The 20,656-nt window shown below is 37.5% G+C and overlaps 1 long non-coding RNA gene across 5 annotated transcripts in view; it reads right to left on the bottom strand.

The window, feature by feature from the left end:
• Nucleotides 1-20,656, bottom strand: part of LOC106499679 (uncharacterized) — a 232,340-nt gene that overhangs the window by 206,407 nt on the left and 5,277 nt on the right. The window lies entirely within an intron of this gene.

Here is a 20,656-nt window from a genome sequence, read left to right as displayed (position 1 = left end):
CAAGGAGTTCTTTGAACGCAACAGTGACCCACAAAGAAAAATATAGTTATTGTTCCCTTTTTGATGGTTTTATACAAACAGAATGCCAACATTATCTTGTCTTACAAGATGTTTGAAAGCTTATTCTTTGCTTTTTGAAATGCAAGGGAGACCAGGTTTTGCTAGCAATCTCAGCCCTAAAATGGAGGGGACAGAAGTGCTGAACCTCTGTTAATGTTTTTCTCACAACTGTTCTTTAGTATTCAAGTCAGCCCTTGGTCAATATAAAACAAACCAAGGCATATTGAATATACCTTAGCAATGTTTGTTATGAACTTGAAGACAACATTTTATGTAGAATATCATCAGTTACTTCTCCCCAGCTCTGCCAATTCTGCCTGGAGAAAGAAGAGGATATAATACACAGACGGTCTGTGGTGGCAATCCACCTTTTCATGCAAAAAACCTAAAACAACAAAAACTCTTTTGATAATGTCATTAAAAAAAATCTCTAATCTTCATTAGCTGGATTTTTGCATCTCCCAGGCTAATGTGAGTGTGATAATACTACTTTATTCTCAAACACATTGTCCTATGATGTGTCAGCAGTGATGTCATCATTGCAAAAGAAAGGTGTATGGCCATTTTAATGATCCTATCACCTGCTTTCTAGCTAAGTTTCACTTTTTCAGTGGTCTTAGCAACTCTCGCAGCAGCAACTCTCACAGCAGAGCCTGTCCAAAACCCAGTAGCAAACACCTGATGTTTTTAACTTGGTACAATATTTTTTATTTAACTGACCGTGTGTTTCATTTTCACATGAAATTAAAATGAGGTATATGAAGAGTGAGAACATGGGTGACAAGAACTATGCATGAGTGAACGATAGGAACTATACATTACTGAATGTATACGGGGTTGGCAGAATATGAGAAACTCCTCTTGATAGATATACTCTGATTAAGGAAGGGGCACAATCAGGACAATCGTGTATACAAAATAGAATAGTGTCTTAACTACAGAGGTTTTCCCGCTTTTCCGTCCCAATATGAAATGGCCAGTTTGATGAAAAGAAGACCTATGCTACTGGCTTGTTCGAAGATCATGCAGCTGTACTAACAGAAAAAGCAAAGTGCTTGTGGAATATCTGACACCAGAGAAAGCACAGAGCTCACTGACACTCAATCTTGTAGGATCGATTAATTTGGCTCTAAAATGTGAACATATTTATGACTTTGTAATCCAGTTTCCAGATAAGAGTTTTGCAAGCTCTCATCATTTGCAAGTTCACAGTCTAGCATTTCCAAATGTTGTACCAACCTAATTAAAAGGAACAGAAAATTAAGACTTCTTCCTTAACATAGAATACTTTTCTAAAAACAAAATATATTCATAGATACATAGATACCCAAATGTATCCTTTCTTAAAGTAATTGCTTGGCTGAGTTGAAACCTACAAATAAGGAACTTATAATGTGGGATTCACCCCAGCTATATATTGAAATCCCCTGGAAACCTTTAGCTTATTCATGTTCTGAAAATTATTTCAGCTAGGGGGCGTTCAACTAACATTTTTTTTACACAGCTGCACTTTTGATATTAACCTATAAGCGCAGATCTGAAATAAGCCTCCTGATCAGAGCTCTACTCTAAGAGAAAAACCCTTAGATAATATTGGGTGCTTATTCTAAACTTCTCCATTATTCTGTATTTAATGGCCTCAAGCTTCACTGTAAAGCTGTAGCAATACAAGTAAATAAGTATTAGCACCGCATATAGAAATGTACCTGCCATTTATTTGTGCTATGTCCATGCTATGAGCAGTCTAATATAGAGCTAACCCCAAAGTCCTCCTACAGTGAATGCAGCAATGATAGCGTTATACCAACACAATAAAGCCATAATCCACAGACCAGGTTACAGCAACAACAGTTTTGCCAGTATAACTTCTCATGTTATCCCAGCTTTCCTAGTTGTTCCAAGAGACAGCAGTAGCATAACTATAACCTTAAATATTTACCAATACAACTATTTTAACTTGAGTTATTATATTTGGAGTATTTGTGAGGGCAGAAAACTTCACATCAGTTAAATAAAGCCCTTTCTACCCTTTTTGGATTGCAAAGAACAGTTTGAAAACATGACTCAAATGCTCTTTAAAGGCCCAGAAATCAAAAGGCAGATGTGTGATCCTAAAATGATTTTTAAGCCACTCAGGATATACTAGGGACTGACTCATTCTGGGGACTTTTGATTTGAAAACACAGAAAAGTCCAGCCAACCAGCCAGCTCTACTGATTCTGAGAGATATGCAAAGTCAGAGGTAGGCAGCCACTAGTCCTTCCCTTAACAGCAAGGTGTCAAAAGATCAGACTTTTCTGCTCTGTATTCTACAGCAGACTTACTGGCAGAGGCAGCTGAGAAAAGGTTTGGAATTAGTGCACGGCTTCTCAGGACCATGTGTCGCGTGCTGTTCCCAGAGAGCAGCACCCCCATCTCGCTACTTAAACTTTTCTTGGTGGAAGAAAGTCAGAGGCAGTCCTGAGATGCAATGATGTTTCATCCCTACTAGACTGTTTTTCATCACATGTCCACCCATCAGGCCCCGCCAGAACAGAAAATTTATTCCTATGCCTTCAAGCTGAGTGCATCAGCACCTTTTAATGGGGTGAAAGAAAGGACCCGGGGTCAAAGTGTTGGACCCTTTCTAAGCATGTGTAACTAGGACAATCAGCAAACAAGACAAGTACAGATCTATTAGCATGGGTTGAGGTAAGGCTAGTTAAACACTGAAATTTTCCTACAGAAATTGTAAACTCTTCAACACTGATGTTTATCTGTCTGAAATGTCATAGGCTTAGCTGATCCTGTGTTGGGGCAGAGGCCTGGTTAAGGGAATGCTATGATATCCCCTCTAGCCCCTATCATAAGAGATTTTTTTTTTGCTGCTGCTACCACCCCCTCTGCAGGTGGAGGAGAAATAACACAAAATAGACAGTGCAGCAAGGGACTTGCTAATATTAGTAGATGTTATGTGTTAAATATTATATATGAGAATTTTCATAATTTAATGTGTGCCACTTTAAGAAACAAAATAAGCTGAGCTTTCATTGTGCTGTAGGAAGCAAAGCTGAACGGCACATCAGCAGTTATGGTATTACATATGGACTTTTGCTTCCTCCTGGGAGTTGTTTTCCATAGAAGCAAAGCTGATTCCTATTTTCCACTTTGCTGATAGCTCTGATCCTGCACAGTTAGTACTGTGCTAAGAACTATTGTGCACCCTTCCTTCTCTCTCCCACCCCCATACACTTTCTTTTTTCCAAAACAAAAGCCTTTTCCAATGAATGAGGGCATTTCACAAAATTATTTTCCATATCCTTATATAGTGATAAAAATTGAGAAACAATTAGTTCTAAAACCTACTTTCAATTGGGAAAGTATCATTGTAACCCAGGAGACACATCCCTACAAACTTTGTATTTAATCCCAAAACTTTCACGAGGGGAAAGACTTCAGGAAGATGGGCTCCTCTACCTAGTTCTGGTGGCATTGCCTTCCAAAGGGTGAAAACAATTCGATTTCCAAGGATTACTTATGTAAGGATTCTGGAATCAGAACTTATTATATATTCTGGTTACCTTCAGGTATTCCCAGCTACTTTCTTATGTAACTACCAGCTCAGATTTAGTTCACAGTTGCAAGCAACAACAATATGAAATCAAGACAGGGCAGGCTACTACTGCTTAGCTATCAAACCTCTTGAAAATACACTCTGTAACCTTCAGAAAAACAAGCTTCCAATAAACACAAGAAGCAGGTTCCAGTTTATGATCAAGAATTCTCTCATCTTTTAACCTTGGTTCACAGGCTAAGGAGAGTACTTTGAGCAAACTGCCTTGAAGTGTCTCCCCTTTATCCTTTCCAGAATTCTCCGGGCTGTATTGCTCATTACATGTTTCTCATAGTGCTGACTAGCCCTGGCTATAATCTGTCTCCCTGCAAGCTGAGTGCAGGAACTTCACATCCAATTAATGGACCAGAAGCACAAGATATTTCAAGATGGACAGGGAGGTGGCAAAGCTTGCTGACTCTACCGGGAGCACTTGTTCTACTTTCTCAAAGGGAATATTCCATCTACTGGGGAAGTCTGGGAGATATACTTCCTGGGAGAGGGTGGTTTTGTGCTGACAGGGGTGTTAACAAAAGCTATATTTGAGACTACTGTTCTAGCTTTAGAATAAGAGATGGATGGCGAATCTTTTAGTCTTTTCCCTCTCTCAAAGTAGTATGTAGGTTTTATTGTTCTCAAAGCTTTGTGTGACACAGTGCCCACCAAAGGCAAACACTGCAAAATGCAAGCAGGGTCCCAGCATATCACTTTGCACCACGAAAATGGAATGAGAAGGAAGTGCTACAATGCCATGCAAAACATTTCCAGACCTAATTAAACAAGCCGAAAAAAAAGACAATTTTAGACTGAGTGAATTCTTCTTATCCTAGAAAAAGGAATGCATTCTGATCAAAGCACTGGAAGAAAACCAGTGCCACACAATATTATGAAAAAGATGCCTTAGTTAAGCTCAACAGGGATTCATAAATGAAGACTGAATGAAGAACTGCAAACATCTGAACACTGAAAATCTTTAATTATGGTTATAATCCATAAGAAGGTAGCACCTGTAACTGGAGGCAGGTTTTTTTCAGAACATCTCATGAGCTATTGACTTGGTACACGTAGCAACACACATTACAGGAGCTGAGTACTCAAGATGAGGGAGCTATGGGGGCACAGGACTACAAAACACACACAGCCACGTACTGGTCTGTGATTAACACAAGGCAGTGGCCCTTGATAATCACAAGGCCCTTGATAATCAAATGTCAGAACAGGGCTACACTAAGAACCAAGCTCTTCTGCCAGTAGCAACCTTGCTAGGCATAGCTCCACCATTCCCCACATTTCCAAGTCAGAAAACATGTATTTTTGTTGATTAGGCCTTTCTTTTTGAAGAATGAGTTTTCAAACAGCACTGTGGAGCTTAATCACTGCACACTGTATGCCCAGTTCAACTTTCACTGAATCCAGCAAAAGGATTTTCCGTATATGCTAATAGAGCCTCACTCAGCCAAGCTTACAGAGAGCATATGCTTGTAAATGTAGTCAAGCCGAAATCAGTGGCACTGCTCACAGAAATAATGATTATTTGTTCAAGTAATGCTCACAGGAATGAAGGTGTGCAGGATACAGACCCATTGATATGAATACTGGCTTTTTTGGTACAAAAAAACTTTGAAGGGGTTATGTGTCATTCAATTAACTATGCAATAAAGAATCAGACCACACATACTGAGGTTTAAAATAGAGGAAAACATACTTTGCTATATAACAGATAAAATTAAAGAGCGTATTCAGATACTTCCTCATCACACAAACCTCAAAATATCAAAGAGAAATTCACCCAGCAGTTATAATCATCTATCCAGGACGAAAACGAGTATTACTCATTTCATAACAATTTGTGATGGTTCTGAAACAATACAGAAAACACGTAAATTACACCAATACAATAAAGACTTGATCAGGCAACTGTTTGCCTATTTCATTGCAGCAACAGGCAAGCAACTGGAGACCAAATAGAAAACAATTTCTCAATCTTACACTGTAAAAGAATATTCACTTATTTTACTGGTTCAGCTTCTTAAAATAAATAATTTTGGTAAATCATCGTCACTGGGGAGCCTTAGTTAACGAATTTTCACAACCTACAATATTCCTGAGACTACTTTCATTGTGTTTATGCTTCACTTTCAAATTTTCAGTACTTGAATGTTTTGATCTCAAAAGACAGTTTTTTGTTTTTTTTTTTACAAACTGTGTTTCAATGAATTTTTAAAAGGATCAGCATTCCATTTTTCAGAATTAATATCTTGACATAATCTTTCCTAAGTACTTTCTAAGTGAGAATACTTAAGCATATTAGAATTCACAAGTATATTTTATCCTCACCACAGCCAATGGAAGTTAAATACAGGCTTAAAAGTTTTTCTTCTAAATCAGGACATTCCACTGTATTTTAAATGAAAAACAAAACAGAAGAACACTGATAATTGTATTTTGGATAGCTTTCAGAGTGCACATACTAGATATTCTACACAAAACATGGCAATACAATATGCTAACAAACTCAGTTCTTTCTTCTTCTTCTTCTTCTTCTTTTTTTTTTTTTTTTTTTGCTGTGGCAAGAAAAGACACCAACAATCCAGCTTACTGGGGTGGTGGGAGCAAAAAGGATTGCTTCTATTCACCTATACATAATCGAAATATAAGAGGTGGTTTCTCTTCCCTGGTTCCTTCTCCTCAGAGCAATGAACCCTCCCACACCACTGTGGGTGAGAATCCACATATAAAATTTGATTCATTAATGTTGCTTGAAACACCATTAACTCATCCTTCATGCTTTATGAGCTGCGTCAGAAGGGGTCACACAGTACTGATGCTGGCCAGCAGCCAGTGACAGCATGACTAGCAGCCAGCCATTCTGCTATGGGCTGGAGGAGGTCCCTCAGAGAATTTTAGAGTTCTTCCATATTTCCACCTCTATTGCAGCCCAAGATCTCCTGCAGAGTTTGCATGCACAGCCTCTAAGGACACAAAAGGCTGTGCTCCTCTTGCTGTTCTTTTATGTTGGTGACTAAGTTACTTGTTCCCTGAATGCCTCCATAAACTAACCAAATCAGCAGCTAGATTTTTATACAATTCCATATAGCTTAAGTGAAGCTCAAAAATCATTCCTCCATGAACTTCAGGTTCTTTTAGCCAAACAATATCCACATGTGAATTTACAGAATTGTTACTTTTTCCTTGCAAGATGAGAAAAAACAAATATAGGAATTCATGATATAATACTGTCAAAGTTCCCTTTTTAAAGGTGAAAAAGATCTTCTTTGGCACAATTTCCTGCACTTCAACATTCTTACCAACAAATTACCTGATTGGGTCCTGAAGCACTCTGTAACAAGGTTTGGAAAATTTGCGCACACATTATGAAAGGAAAACAAGTTTCACATGGTTTCCCAGGAAATAAGTTAATCAGAGTTTGTATAGAATAAGAGATATAGGCAGTATGGTTTGTGGAAAAAATGCACTTCATGGTCCAATAGAAGTAGGCAATATCACCAATATATCATTCTCTCATGCACATTTATAAAGATCCATATGTGAAAGGTCCCACCCACAAACGCACAACATGCAAAAATGCACAGTTCTTTGGGCAATGGACTTGGTATACTCTGACAGAAAAACTTTACTGTGGCATGCTTGAAAATAGATTGAAAATTACTGCCCCATTTTGAACATATGCTGAAATACACTGTAATATCAGTACAAAGCTGACAGCATCAATCAGGAATCTTCAGAGATGCTTCATTGGATTGTTCAGAGAGATGAAAAAGCAACGAAGTGACTGGACCACGCAATTTCAGATACTTACAGCACATTCATCAATTTGAAATGAGCTTCTTTTGTCTGCAACTGTAATGGTTTAGAAGACACTTCCTTAACAAATAGATAATATTTTCTTTTCTATTATGACTGATCAAACTCTGAGACCTATATAAGAATTAAAAAAAATGAAAACAATAGCAGTATTTTTTATTAAAGGGCACGCTCACAAATGTGAAATCATGGTTACAAAAGTTCAAATAAAGCTTATTTTTTAAATTCTCTCTGACCTTGGATTTGACAAAACTGCTGTGGGTCAAGATTATGAAAGGGCTTCCATTAGGTGAAGTTATCTAAGTATTGTTCAGACCGGTTTTCAGGATGAAATACTAGCTGAAGTTTGTATTTACTTCATGCGCAATCACTTTAACCTTGCTATTTGCACAGCAGATGTCTTCTTCACAAGACTACAGAAGCTATTGACTATAAATCTTGATAAGATAAGCTGTTCATTCCTTGTTTGTCAGAGTACTCTAAAAAGTCGCATAAAAGAAAACAATTACTAAACTGAGGCAAATACTAAACGCTGATCCTAGAGCTCTTATGGGGGACTCAATAGGACTTCTGCCCAAGTAAAACCAGCAGAATTAGAACCATTTTAAGAAAGTTATTATACAGAATGCAATTCATTTGTGAAATTTAATTCTGAATGCCAAAACTGGGATTACCATTTATTCTAACTAGCACTATTTCTGAAGTCTTAATAGTTAAAATGAAGATGAAATGAGCACAGTAATTCAGCTACCTTCTTATCCTTGCATCTACCCACTCAGTCATCAATGATACAATGTGCAGCTAAAGCACGAGTGAGAAAGTTTTCATGGCCTGTGCTATGCAGGAACAGAGGGGCCAAGACTGCCAGCTCAATATGTTAAACTAAGAAAAGTCTCCAGTGAGTGTTTTCCACTATCTCTGGAGTTGATTTTAGAAAGCAGATTTCACCTATCTTTCTGCTTTAGTAAGCTGATTAAGAAAGTTTGTTCCAATTACTAAAACAACACCAAATTCATAAACTAAGTCAACATAAAAAAAAAGAGATTAAGAGCTCAGACCTCCTATTAAGGGCAAAAAGGTATGCAAAATACACCTGTGGCAAACAGTATTGGGGGGGGGGGGGTTTCACAATAATGGTTTAAAAGACTAGATGAGGTGGACCAGCCTACAGGGATGGGAAGATTGTTCTCTCATTTGGAGAGTCACTAATCTGCTTGGTGCAAAGAAGGTTCCAGCTGCTGGTGACAAGCAAAGTGCATAACAGCAGGGAGCTAGGAGCCTACAGCTCATGCATAGACTATGAGACTGCTGTCATCAGCCACCAAGGCCTCAGAGGTGAGGAAAAGAACTTTCCAGGAACAAGAATAGACTAGGCAGAGTTTGCCATTATTCAAAATTCACTGTATTGGTTTAAAGCAAAAACTTGCCTGCAAGGACTCGGAGAACAAAGCTATGTATAAGCTTTTTTACTCCTGTTGTCTTACCTTACTGAAGCTCTCTATTTGAAAAATACACATTTCTAGTTGATCCCCAAACAGTCTGGCATTTCTGAGTTTAAAAGCCATTGGTTGCCTTGGCATAACTCCCTGTGAGGTGACAGTCTAGGCTCATTCACCTCAAAGATAGATGACAGAAAACAGATTCTCACTGATTCAAATGGCCATGAAAGCATGCTAGGAATTTTCTCATGGCTGTTTAAAAAACTTAAAAGAAAACTGAAAAGAAGAACATACTACTATTTCAAAATAAAAGAATTCAGTAGTAAGTCTTTGCTTTACTGTGTATCTTATGACACTGTTTTTCAAACTTGGGTATACATAGGAAGAGACCAGTCTTTAAGAGACTAGAGTCTAAAAAAAGACTTTGAAAAAAGGAGTACCATTCCTGTTAGAGGGGAAAATGAGATAGAAACGGCCTTACACAAAGACAGAAGAGTTGAATTTTTTCCTCCTTAATCCCTGTCCACATAGTTAAACAGAAAACCACCACTCCCATTTTTTCAGTTGTTCTCCAGAAGGACACTTTCTAGAAATAGAAACTTGCTTCTGCTGACTTTTCACTTATGTGGCTTTCATGAACTGCTCCTGAACTTTCTGAAGTTGATGAGCATTCAGCTATTTTAATAGGACAAAGTGGACTTTCTATGGGATAGTAATTCACTAATGCTAAGCAACAAAAGATGTATTGACATAACTGAATTTCTTTTTTATAGGGTGCCATGCCACAGCATACAATATTCTATAGCTCTTAGACATCTGGGAATTTCAAGAACAAACAGAAAAGTTACCTACAACTCTACCTTAATGGAAGACTTAAGAGATAAAATAATCAATTCTGTGTGATTGCCCAATCACAGAAGAATGCCATAGGTAGTACCACCTTTAAAGCATACATACATAGGGATAGGCCTCAAAACCCAGTATTAGAATTACTATACACATGCTGTCCAGTTGATCTGTGCATACTCAGTCCAACAAACTGAACTTACTCAATGCATACAGGGGATTCTGTACTGGCGAGATCACAGTCACCATTTGTGTACTGCAATTCAGTCGTCTTTGCCTGCATTCTATGGCCAAAACCTTCGGAAAAGCTGAAATTCCCTATGACACTTTCTCAAAAGAAAAGAAAAATAAATTACAGAAGTATGTAATTACAGAAGTATGCAATATCTACCATATTCCCTTTAATACCCAGTTAGCTCCCTGATCAAAGAGTGAAGCCAAGCAAGATGATATGATTGACTGAACTGACCCACTTGGATATTATTCATCACATTGTTTTTTTCCAAGTGATCACAGAGACTTAAAACAAGTAATGAAGAGAGTTGTTCTCCCATTTCTTAGAACTGAAGTTAAACTGATCTATTGATGATTTCCCTAGCTCCCCTCCAGCTTTCCCAAATTTCTTTTGAACAACTAATTCCCATTCACTTTTGCCAAGCCTTCAGGTTTTTCTTAACTGAAAAATGCAAGATATATCTGTTTTCAAAAACCTCAGAATCCAGATTTCCATATTTTCAGATGAGAGGTAGACCCTACTAGCTGAGCAACATGACCCAAGTGTCCTTTCATAATTGCCACACACACTAACGCTATTGGCTTGAGCTCATTTCAAAGTGACCACTTGTATGGAAGAGAAGAGAATAGTCATAAGATCAGACATGTAATCTTCTGAGGACGGGAAGTTACAAAGTGATGATGATGTGGGAGAGCCATAGAATTAAGGTCATAACTGCAAAGCATACCTAATATATCTGAAAACAGCATATTGAAAACATGGTGTACTGCACATGAAATTCATGATGCAGACTTATGTGCAGGAGAATTTGCACAGAGGTAAGTTATTAGTGTCCTATGGCAAATTTAATACACCTTCAAAAGGAGACAAATTTCAAAGCAAGTTAAAACATGATCTCTCCACCCTTTCTTCATGGCAATAGCTTCATATCAGCCTTAGAAAACTCCCCCATGGCTAGAGTCACAGCTGGTTGTTTCTATCGCTCACTAAGTTAGGTGCATTTTCTTCGGCCTTGTTGGACTGCTATGCTGCTTCTTAGCACATTTTTGTAAGGTGTCACAAATCTGTTACTTGTTAACAGATACAACACCATATGATCCAACTGCTTTAGCCTTCCAGAATCCTAAATAGTTTAATAAATTCTTTCTCAACCTTTAACTTTGGTTTGCACAAGACATATTGATCTAAACATGTACAGCTGTATCTGTACATATTTCTCTGCCTCAGTTCTCACCACAAAGGTTTTTTGGGGCCTTTAATCAGAAGTTAAATCCCATTTCTTGCTTATTGTGGTCACCATATAAACCTTTTTCCAGGAAAAAATGCTATTAAATAGGACATGTGTGCTTCAGAAACACATCCTTTCTCTCTGTTGGAGTTTCCACTAACAAGGTTGATGACAAACCTTTCTTTTTTTATCCCCATCTTCTCTCAATCTCTAGCACACACTTGTTACAAGAAAATAATTCACTGTTTATCTTGTAAGTTGGTCAGTAGCTTTTCCCAGAGATGTGGATACTTCCTATAGCATATTCACTGACTTGGTTCAGACATTAATGCTTCTTGGTAATACTCCTCCAAACCAGATACACTTCCATGATCTTCACACTTAGCCACAATCACTTATTTCCTGCTACAATGAGTTTTCATGGAAAAGAAATCAATTCTGACTTCAGCTAACAAGCAGCAGAAGCATGAAAGAAAAAAAGAAATCAAACAACATAATTGGTACAATTCTTATGAAACCTCTCTTTCCCTTAACACACTGGTACTCAAACACACTTCTACTGTCAAGGAGCCATCCACAATGCCCAATCCAATGCTACACTCTAACAACCAAACCTAATGCTAAAACCAGAAAGTAGCCTGAAATACACTACTTCTAGTGGATATCTGCTTCCATTACAAACCCTCATTCTTTTCTATTCCAAATCAGCATGCATATTGCAACCCACCTCCTACTCACAGGAAAGGAGGAATAACTTAATGCCCACATTTCAAATTTGGGAGAATAACAGGACAAAAATAAGTTTGGAGAAATCAAAAAGAGAGAAGCAATTGAAACAGATAAGGCTTTTTAAACACCTAAATTTTCTCCCACTATGCCTGGTTCACAGCTCCAGCTGCCATTCTGTCAAGTCTGGCAATAACTGCTGTGATGGAAATCTGTTAAAGAAAATAGTATGCTGTGAACAGCCTGTTTAGTGAAACAGTGGGAAGCTCAGATTAGCAATAAACGCTGAGGAAATGTGAGAAGTCTTGGCAAAAAACTGAGTTTTGTAGATGATCGTTAAGTGCCACTTTTCTGCTCTGTATTTGAGCAGTCCTTTGTACTTGTTATCATTACAATGGTGCTGAGAAATTCAGAACTTCTACACGGGGATATATAGCTACGTCAATGTAATGCCATATGATTCCACCTGTTACAGAATAAGAATGCCTCATTCCGATTCAGATGTTCTGCTTCCAAAGTTTCAATTCATCCTTCCATGGAAGCATAAGGCAGCTGCAAAATGCATACATGGAGAGCTTGACGGACTGGAAATGTGCCTTTGAATTTGCACTTCTGCTTTGGTAACAGTAGATCTGGAAAGGAGCACCAAGACAGTCCATGGTCTGTTCTGCAGTTACAGGAAAGACATAGCTGGAAATCATCTTGGACTAGCTAGGACATTGGGACTGAAGTGATTCCTAAAGACCACATGATATTGGGGTAAAAAAACAGCTTGAGTGGAACAGTGAAGTAGAACGCTTCTCTATCAATGCAGAAATGTGTAGAAGACAAGTCATATACTGCTTTTCTTTGCTCACAGTACACACCAGAGAAAATGACATAGTTTATTTCTGGTTATAGGTAGCTCTGATACAGTTGTTCGATTATTTTCAGTTAGCTTAGAGAAGGCTAACTATAGAAACACCACAGCAGTTGGAATGTTGTACTTGATAAGAGACAAATGAAAGCAGTTTGGGGTAGTTTTCAACCTGACTGAACAAGATAAATGCATCTATGGTAAGAATGCACTGGAAAAAAAATTCCACAAAATGTTTGCATTTTTTCTTTTGGGAGAGAGCATCTGTGTGATGAATAAGGACTGAATGATCAGTAAGATTTGATTTGATTAGAATCCAAAATGAAAACCCTTAGAGGTTTGCCGTGCTGGGAGATCTAGAATCACCTCTTGATGAAGTAGTTATTTGCCGAATTAAGTGGCATAATCCAGCATTAAGCTTATGAAAGAAGCAACCTGCCATGGTAAACATAATTAAAAATCAAAAATACTACAGGATGGATTGACAGCACCACATCTTCATGGCCTTGGTCTCATAAAGAAGGTGCAAGAGACCAAAACCTTTAGCAATTTGAAAGAAGAACAAGCTCTTCAAGTACAGAATAAAGCTAAATAAAACAATCACTCTGCAAGTGTCCTACAACAGATGTTCAGAGAAAAGGACATCCATGAATCAGCACATAGGTACACTCACTAAATTGCATAAAGATATAAAACCAGTCACTTCTGGAGAGACCCGTAACTTTTATATAATATTATTTATGATCTGTATATTTTTTATATAATTATATTTATATGTTATGCATTATTTATACAATATTTAAAAAAAGACATTTTGTGCTAGATGCAAAGGAAGTCATACAGGAGCAAGGAGGAAGAGTAAAGGAAAAGTGGCTAATAGTGAACACAAATAACAGCAAGGTTCTGACAAGTATGTTTGGGGGGGGGGGAAAGGCATACATTAAATATCCTCCCCTTCAACGCACACTCTGAGAGACTGTTTCCCCAGACTGCTGCTGTTTGGCTCATGCTTGGCACCAAAAATATTTCACCAGAAAATTAGACTTTCTGGATCAGATGAGGACTACTATGGTTTCGACTTCTTCAAGATCAAAATCAGTAGAAAAACACAGTAAAGAAACTCCAGAGAAAAGCAATATTGCACCAGTGCAAGTCATTGTAAAGTCTACGACTCTAACAATATGCCTGCCTCAGAATACAAGAAAGAATATAAAGATTCCATATATGCATTTTTCCCTTCATTCAAAGTAAGTTTCTGCTGTTTTGAGATAAAGCAATTTTGAAGCTCTGGAGTGTTCAGTTCTATAGGATACTATTAAAAAGTTTGAAATCTAAATGATTTTTAAAAAATGTCCCTCACAGCTGAGGACCTTAACATTAAAAAAAAAGTTATGTTGCCCTTGAACACCTCCAAGAATATAGCTTACCATGCAATAAATATGACCAAAAATAGAAGATCAACACTTTTTCCTATCAAGAAATGTGTGCCAGTTTAATTGAGAAAACCTCAGCATTGGTACATTTATGAAATGCTGATGTTAGCCAAACCATGAGCCATTTATTACCATTGTCTAACATGGCCTAGCAATTTCCTCATGAGAATACAGATCTAAGTTTGTAACATACAGAGACAAAAACTTGCAAATTGAATCTTGATGACAGATTCAAGACGGGTACTACAGACCCTTTTTAAAATGTGATGTTGACACAATGGAGCAATCTATGGCTAGATAATATTACAAAAAACCTTGTTTCAAAATAAATGCAGACTGATTGCCAAAGCAATCAGGGCAAGAACCAACCTTCCCTCTCAAGAGTACAATAGGCATTAATTTGTTTCCAATTACTTTGAAGAGAAGATGAGTCCTTCTAAATTAGTCTCACTTACCTAAGAAAATTTTGCTAGAAGATGCTAAAAACATGCAATTGTATACAACAAATCCTTTTCAGTAGGCAGAATATATACCTACATTAGCAATATTTGTCAAATTGCTATAGCTTACTGTAAAGGGTTCAAACAATACCAAGTGACAAACTGGATGAAAGCCACTATGCCAGACTAAACCGTCTTTGATCTGTGGATTCCAAAGTATTTCAAACAATTTAAGTATTCAGATAAAAGGTTTTCTTTCCTCACTTTTGCACATCTTTTAGTAGCCCCCCCCCCCACAGAACCTTGAGAGCCACCAGTTCAAAAAAAGTCCCTGTTACCTCTCAGTTTTCCCAGTCCAATGGAAGGAGGTAAAAAGGCCAAAGCTTTTTGTTCAGTTTTCTGTCAGTACTGCTGTAGATGACCAGCACCAGGGAAAGAACCAGACTATAGCCAACTCTAACATAGATTATCTTCAGGAACTCTTCAGAGCTGCCCAGAATCCATCAGCCATTAGAAAAAGAGAGATAATGGAGTACACCAGAAACTGGATTCACAATTTTAAGTGACCAAACTAACTGGGGAGAAGAAGTCTGGAAAAGTATAAGGCAAAGTTTATGTTTCATTATTCAGCTGAATAATGGAACCATCTTGGAATAAAGTGCAACTCTTTCTAGCATTGTAGAGCAATTTCTTAATATTAAAAGGAGTATTCAAACTTGCATTGAGAAATGAGAATTAATCTACCCGGAAATTAAAGGTGTATAAACAATTTATGTGGCAGATTAAACAAAACCGAAGAATGTGCAAGAAAAATAAGTGAAGGTGGGGAGCCAGCAAGTCCACTGTATCTGTGACATTCTCCAAGAAAGTCATCTTTCTTTTTAAATCTAAGACTTAAAATTTGGTTTTCAACTATTTTAGTACTTTTTCTTGCTTTTGTTTTTAAAATATTCTTGCTTCTCTGCAGGACTTCAGTTGTGGGCTGCACAGTTTGGGGCTCCTTTTTGAATCAAGCCCAAAAAAAACAATAGCACATAACTACCATGAAACTGATTCATTGTTCTGTGATCTTGCATTCTTAGGCACACAGTTCCCCTTAAAAGCCAGCTGCACAAGACCACAGCAGTAGGCAGAGGAAAATGCTCAAGTCTCCTAAAGAGCTCCCTTATGTTTTGTCAGAATGTGTCCTTTCAAGGTCCGCAAAGAAAGAAGGCATCAGAGATGTATGGATTAAATCTTTCCTTGGACACTTTCCTTTTGAACTTCCTCCTCGTTTTCTGTAGCTGGGAAACACAGGCTTTTTTCTTTGATTGGCATAAGCATTTCAGTTGCTTACAAAGTATCTTGACATTAAGAGATCATTCAGTTAGTCTGCTATTATTATGAACAATGCACTAGCAATGCCAGTTCAGGTTTGGATGAAACAGTCTGCAACAGAAACTGATCTGGTGTTATAAGGTAAGACATATCTCCGCACACCACACTAAGTACATGATTTACACTGAATTTTGATCCTCTGCCAAAGAATCAGAGACTTCATCTTTATTGCACTGGTGCTAATTATTTCCAAAATACAGCATTACCCCTGGCCCAGCCCCAAGGAGAACTCAAACCAAAGGCACTAAGACCAAGTTCTTAAAAGCAGTTCAGAAACTTGGAAATTACATAAGGCTTGCTTCCATTGAAGTAAACAGTAAAATTTCTAGGAACTAATTTGAAGAAAAATCAAGGTCTGTAGCTTGTCACATGTGGAGTTCCCTTGGTACACCATTTCCCAGGGAAAAGAGAGATCTTAGTCTTAAATTCTTAAAAGGAATAATCTCTCAAGAAAAATTATCAGGTATAGCAGTTTGCCACTAGATGGAGTAGTTTAATATCAAAATTTCTATTTATAAAGAAAATCCTCTTGAACTTTCAGATCTTTCATTAATACCACTTTGCCATTACCAAATTCACTTTTCATCTTTTTGTAATGCTTGAAACTTAGACATACTGTCTCTTTCTATATTTTACCTTTATTACAGCAAAGACTAGTAACACTGTGAGGTAAATCACAATTCTAAAGCATTTTAGTTAAACTATTAGTTTAATTTAACTGCCAATCTACATCACATAATTTTAAGAAACTTCAAGCATTTAGAATTATTAAGCATCTGTAATTTTCTCAAAGTACTGTCCTCTATAATTGCCAAAGATGCCAGAAGAACTTTTTGCCAGCAAAGATGATTCAAAATTTATTTAACTAGAAGTTTTGCCCTAACCCTAACTATTAAATATTTAGGGTCCTTCTACATTCTAATATCAAAATTGAGAATCAAGATTTTGTACCAGCACATGTGAAACAAAGACTCTTGTCCTCATTAGCCAGAGTCTCAATTTACATCAGTCATATAACTGTATACTTTAGATCCCTGCAGAACTATTCGTGCCTTCTCTCAGCACAAAGACCAAAAGTTGAACTTACATCTATGTTAATTTCAAATGAGAAAAACAATCTGCAGTTCCTGTTATCCAAAACACTTCCTGGTAACATTTATCTGTACCTTGTAAAGGTGAGTTGTATGCATGTTTAAAAACAAATGGAACAGCAGCATTGTTGCTGAATGCAGCTCTGAGGCATGAAAGGAAGCAAATCCTCAATGATTACACAGGTCTTACAATCCTTCTTAAATGCAGGATTTACTGGGAAAAGAGGAAGCAATAAACAGAATTGAGGGCAGCCCAGGAATGGCAGCCCCCAGCTGACCTCAGCTTCACCTTCTTCTGTTAAATGACTTATTTCTGTTGTATTATACTTACAAAATATTCATATTTTTGAAGTATGTTTTGATAATTTGAATGTTATGAAAACAAACTGTCTGCTGTATCTAGAGTCTGCATGCCTCATTATACAGCATATAACTTTATAATGCTGCCTATTATTGCACTTCTTCTAACGTTAAATCAACTTCTACCTGCACCACAGGTGTAAATAACCACTGGATTTCCTGTTGTGTTTGCTGTATGTGCGCATAGTGAAAATACATGCTTTCAATGTCTAGACGTGTTGCTTTCCTGTAATAATTGTTACTATTATCTTTCATGATTAATAAAAGAACAAACATTAGGCTGCTTATGCAACTCTTAAGGTAATTACATACTTTTGTCACACAGTATTTGGTTATGGTTCTAAAGATACTGAGGACATATAATTGATATGTCCCTGTCATCTCCATCATTATTATGAACACATTAAGCTCCAATTAAGCTAAGCTCTCCTACCTCAATGAAATAGTCTTTAAGGACACTGCAGTTCAAGATTGGCCTACGAGATGGATCTCAGGATGGAGAGAAAGAATATAGGACAGAAGGAGGGGAAGCTTTATTATTTTATTTTTAGAATATTACACTGCATTTTCATGCTTTGCTTCATCACTGCACTACTTCCAGTAAGGTGGGGGGAGGGAACAGACAGAAAAAAGTGAGGAACAAGTCAAGAAAGAAAGAATGAGGGCACACTGAGTAAAGTATTCCACTACAGACATTTCTAACACTTGTGTAAAAGCTGCCTTCATTAAAGCTAACATGTCAACATTGCAACAAGTGAAGAGCTAAATGAATGTAAAGAAAATCCAGGTCATCACTTTTCAAGTACAAATCCAGTATACTTCAGCCTTCTCCTCTGTTAACACCACCTCAGTGTTTGCCTCTGGCTGTCTGCTCCTGGACAGTGTAGACAGAGAGAACAGATCAAGAGTCCAAAACATTTTTCCACATGTTCTTCAGTAGCTTCTAGTCCCATTTTTCTCTCAAAGAAGAAACAAGTTCCCTAATTACAAGCTACCTCCTAGGCAGCAAAGTAACTTGAAAATGTTTTATATTTCTATTGGTATGTTTCATTAAGTGATTACAATAAAAAGTTCAAATCCAAGGTCATCTTGACTGCTTGAGATTTCAAAGTATGTACCTCAAGATACCTTGAAGTTACTTAATCCAAAATAATTTAGTTTAGTCCTTTAGACATCCAATGTTTGCTCTACAACATAAAAACAGGTTAAACTGTGACATTAAGTGTTTACAAGAAAATTACAGTATTAAAAAAAATCACTGGCATATATGTATCTAAGCAAATTTAGAGAAGCACAAGAATTTAATTGTTGTTGCTCTATCAGATAGCTAATCATTTCACTTTTCAGTTAGAGGAGCCACTCCATAATTAACTTGCAACCAGTCTCCCCTACAGAAACTCATCTAAGCCTTTCTATATTGTGTGTATTTTCAGGCAAACATGAGAACACCAGCAGATTTAATCACACAAGAGAAAATGTCTTTGAACATAGTGAAGATGTGTCAAAGTTTCAGTTATAGCTAGTTAAAAAGAATGTGTTTGAATGATATCCCTGCCTGCCCCTATTAAGGCCATCCACTCAAAAAGGAAAAAAAAAAGAAAAGAAGATACTACTCTTAACTTCCTTCCTTACCTTTAGACAACAGCATATGAGGAGTGCATGTCAATACACTGTAACAAGCTCTCTCTGAACCACAGGGTTCAAAAGCAGCAAAACATGAATCAAAGCACCTCTGAAGCTGCACTAAACTAAACAAAAGCAAGTTTGTTTGCCATAGCATGAGAATAAAAGAATCTGGGAGAAAGATGAGCAAAAGAAGGGGGAACAGTAACATATTTGGTATCAGTACTACAGTTTTTTCAGATGTGTCTTTGTCTTGATATTATTTGGTGCAACTGTCAGTTTCTCTGAAAATTCTTATTAGCTCTCTTCTTTCTTGGGGTGAAGCCCTCAACTACTGGTGTCAGTCCCAGTAGAGCAAGGACTGCGGGCATACAAGAATGTAAGGCACCTTTTGTTTGCTGAGAAGGGAGAATGCAATTAGAGCTAGCTATAAACCTGCCTGGTAACTCTCTTGTTTTAAGTGTTCATTAGTTGAAGATAGATCTGCCCTTTTAATTCAGACACATTGCATACTAAGTACAAGTTAATAACTACTTAGGACTTCAATACCTGACAGAGTTACATATGCAGGCTACTGTCTCTGAAAGGAGATAAAGACATGGAAAGAAAAAAACAGCCATTAAGCTAATCATGACCAAATGCATTACCATCTAAGACAGAGTGTCTGATGAAGTCTGTTTCAGGATCATTTGGCAAAGTTGTTTAAAATGTCCACAAATATATGAAAGGTAAAGAAAGCTTTGATATGTGGACACTACATCACCAAACCTGGCACCGCAGCTGTATCTGGTTTTAGGCAAAGGACTTAGTTCCCGTTTCTGTCAGTCTTTGCTGTAGATTTCAGAAGAGCAAATTAAACTTGGATGAGGTCAATGAAAAGTTCACAAGTCACACAGTCATCAACTTCCACAATACAGGGTGAGACCAAACTGTCAGTACCATGATGCAGCGGAGAAGGGACGCAACTTTCTGCCGTTTGTATGCCCTGCTGGGAGCTGCCTGCAAATCTGCAGAGTCTGCTACAGCACTGCTGGCAGCAACAGGCTTTCCAAAGGTGGGTCAAATCCCACCTCAGAAGCATGGAGCAGAGACATCCCTGCAGAAGCCTTTAGAGCAGAACTCAGAGATTTCTCTGGGGATTCTCATGCTTGACTCACCCTTCACAACACACTTCCCTTTCCTCCAAATGCAGACTGAGACTTCAGCAATATTGTGATTCTCAAACTCTTTGTTTTTATATTTGCAAAGCCTTTTGCAGGAATTTGATTTTCCTAGAATCGTGGAAAGTTCCACACCCTACAGCTGTATGTGCAAATGCTTCAATTATCTCCAGAGCCCCAATTTTCTAATGTCTATTCATAGCAACCCCAGGTCACAGTCACATAAATTTCTTCAGAAAGTCAGTCTTCTTCATAACAGGACAACATATTTTGAATCACTCTTGAATGCATCTTGCCATATTTTTGTAATAAGCTAGGGTATTTTAGATCAGCCAGCATTTGTATTAATGTGCTTGCAATTGACA

This window comes from Apteryx mantelli, chromosome 8 (assembly GCF_036417845.1).
Source record: "Apteryx mantelli isolate bAptMan1 chromosome 8, bAptMan1.hap1, whole genome shotgun sequence".
In the NCBI taxonomy this organism is placed as follows: domain Eukaryota; kingdom Metazoa; phylum Chordata; class Aves; order Apterygiformes; family Apterygidae; genus Apteryx; species Apteryx mantelli.
Note: the sequence above shows the minus strand (reverse complement) of the source record. Positions and strands in the feature narration are given on the sequence as shown.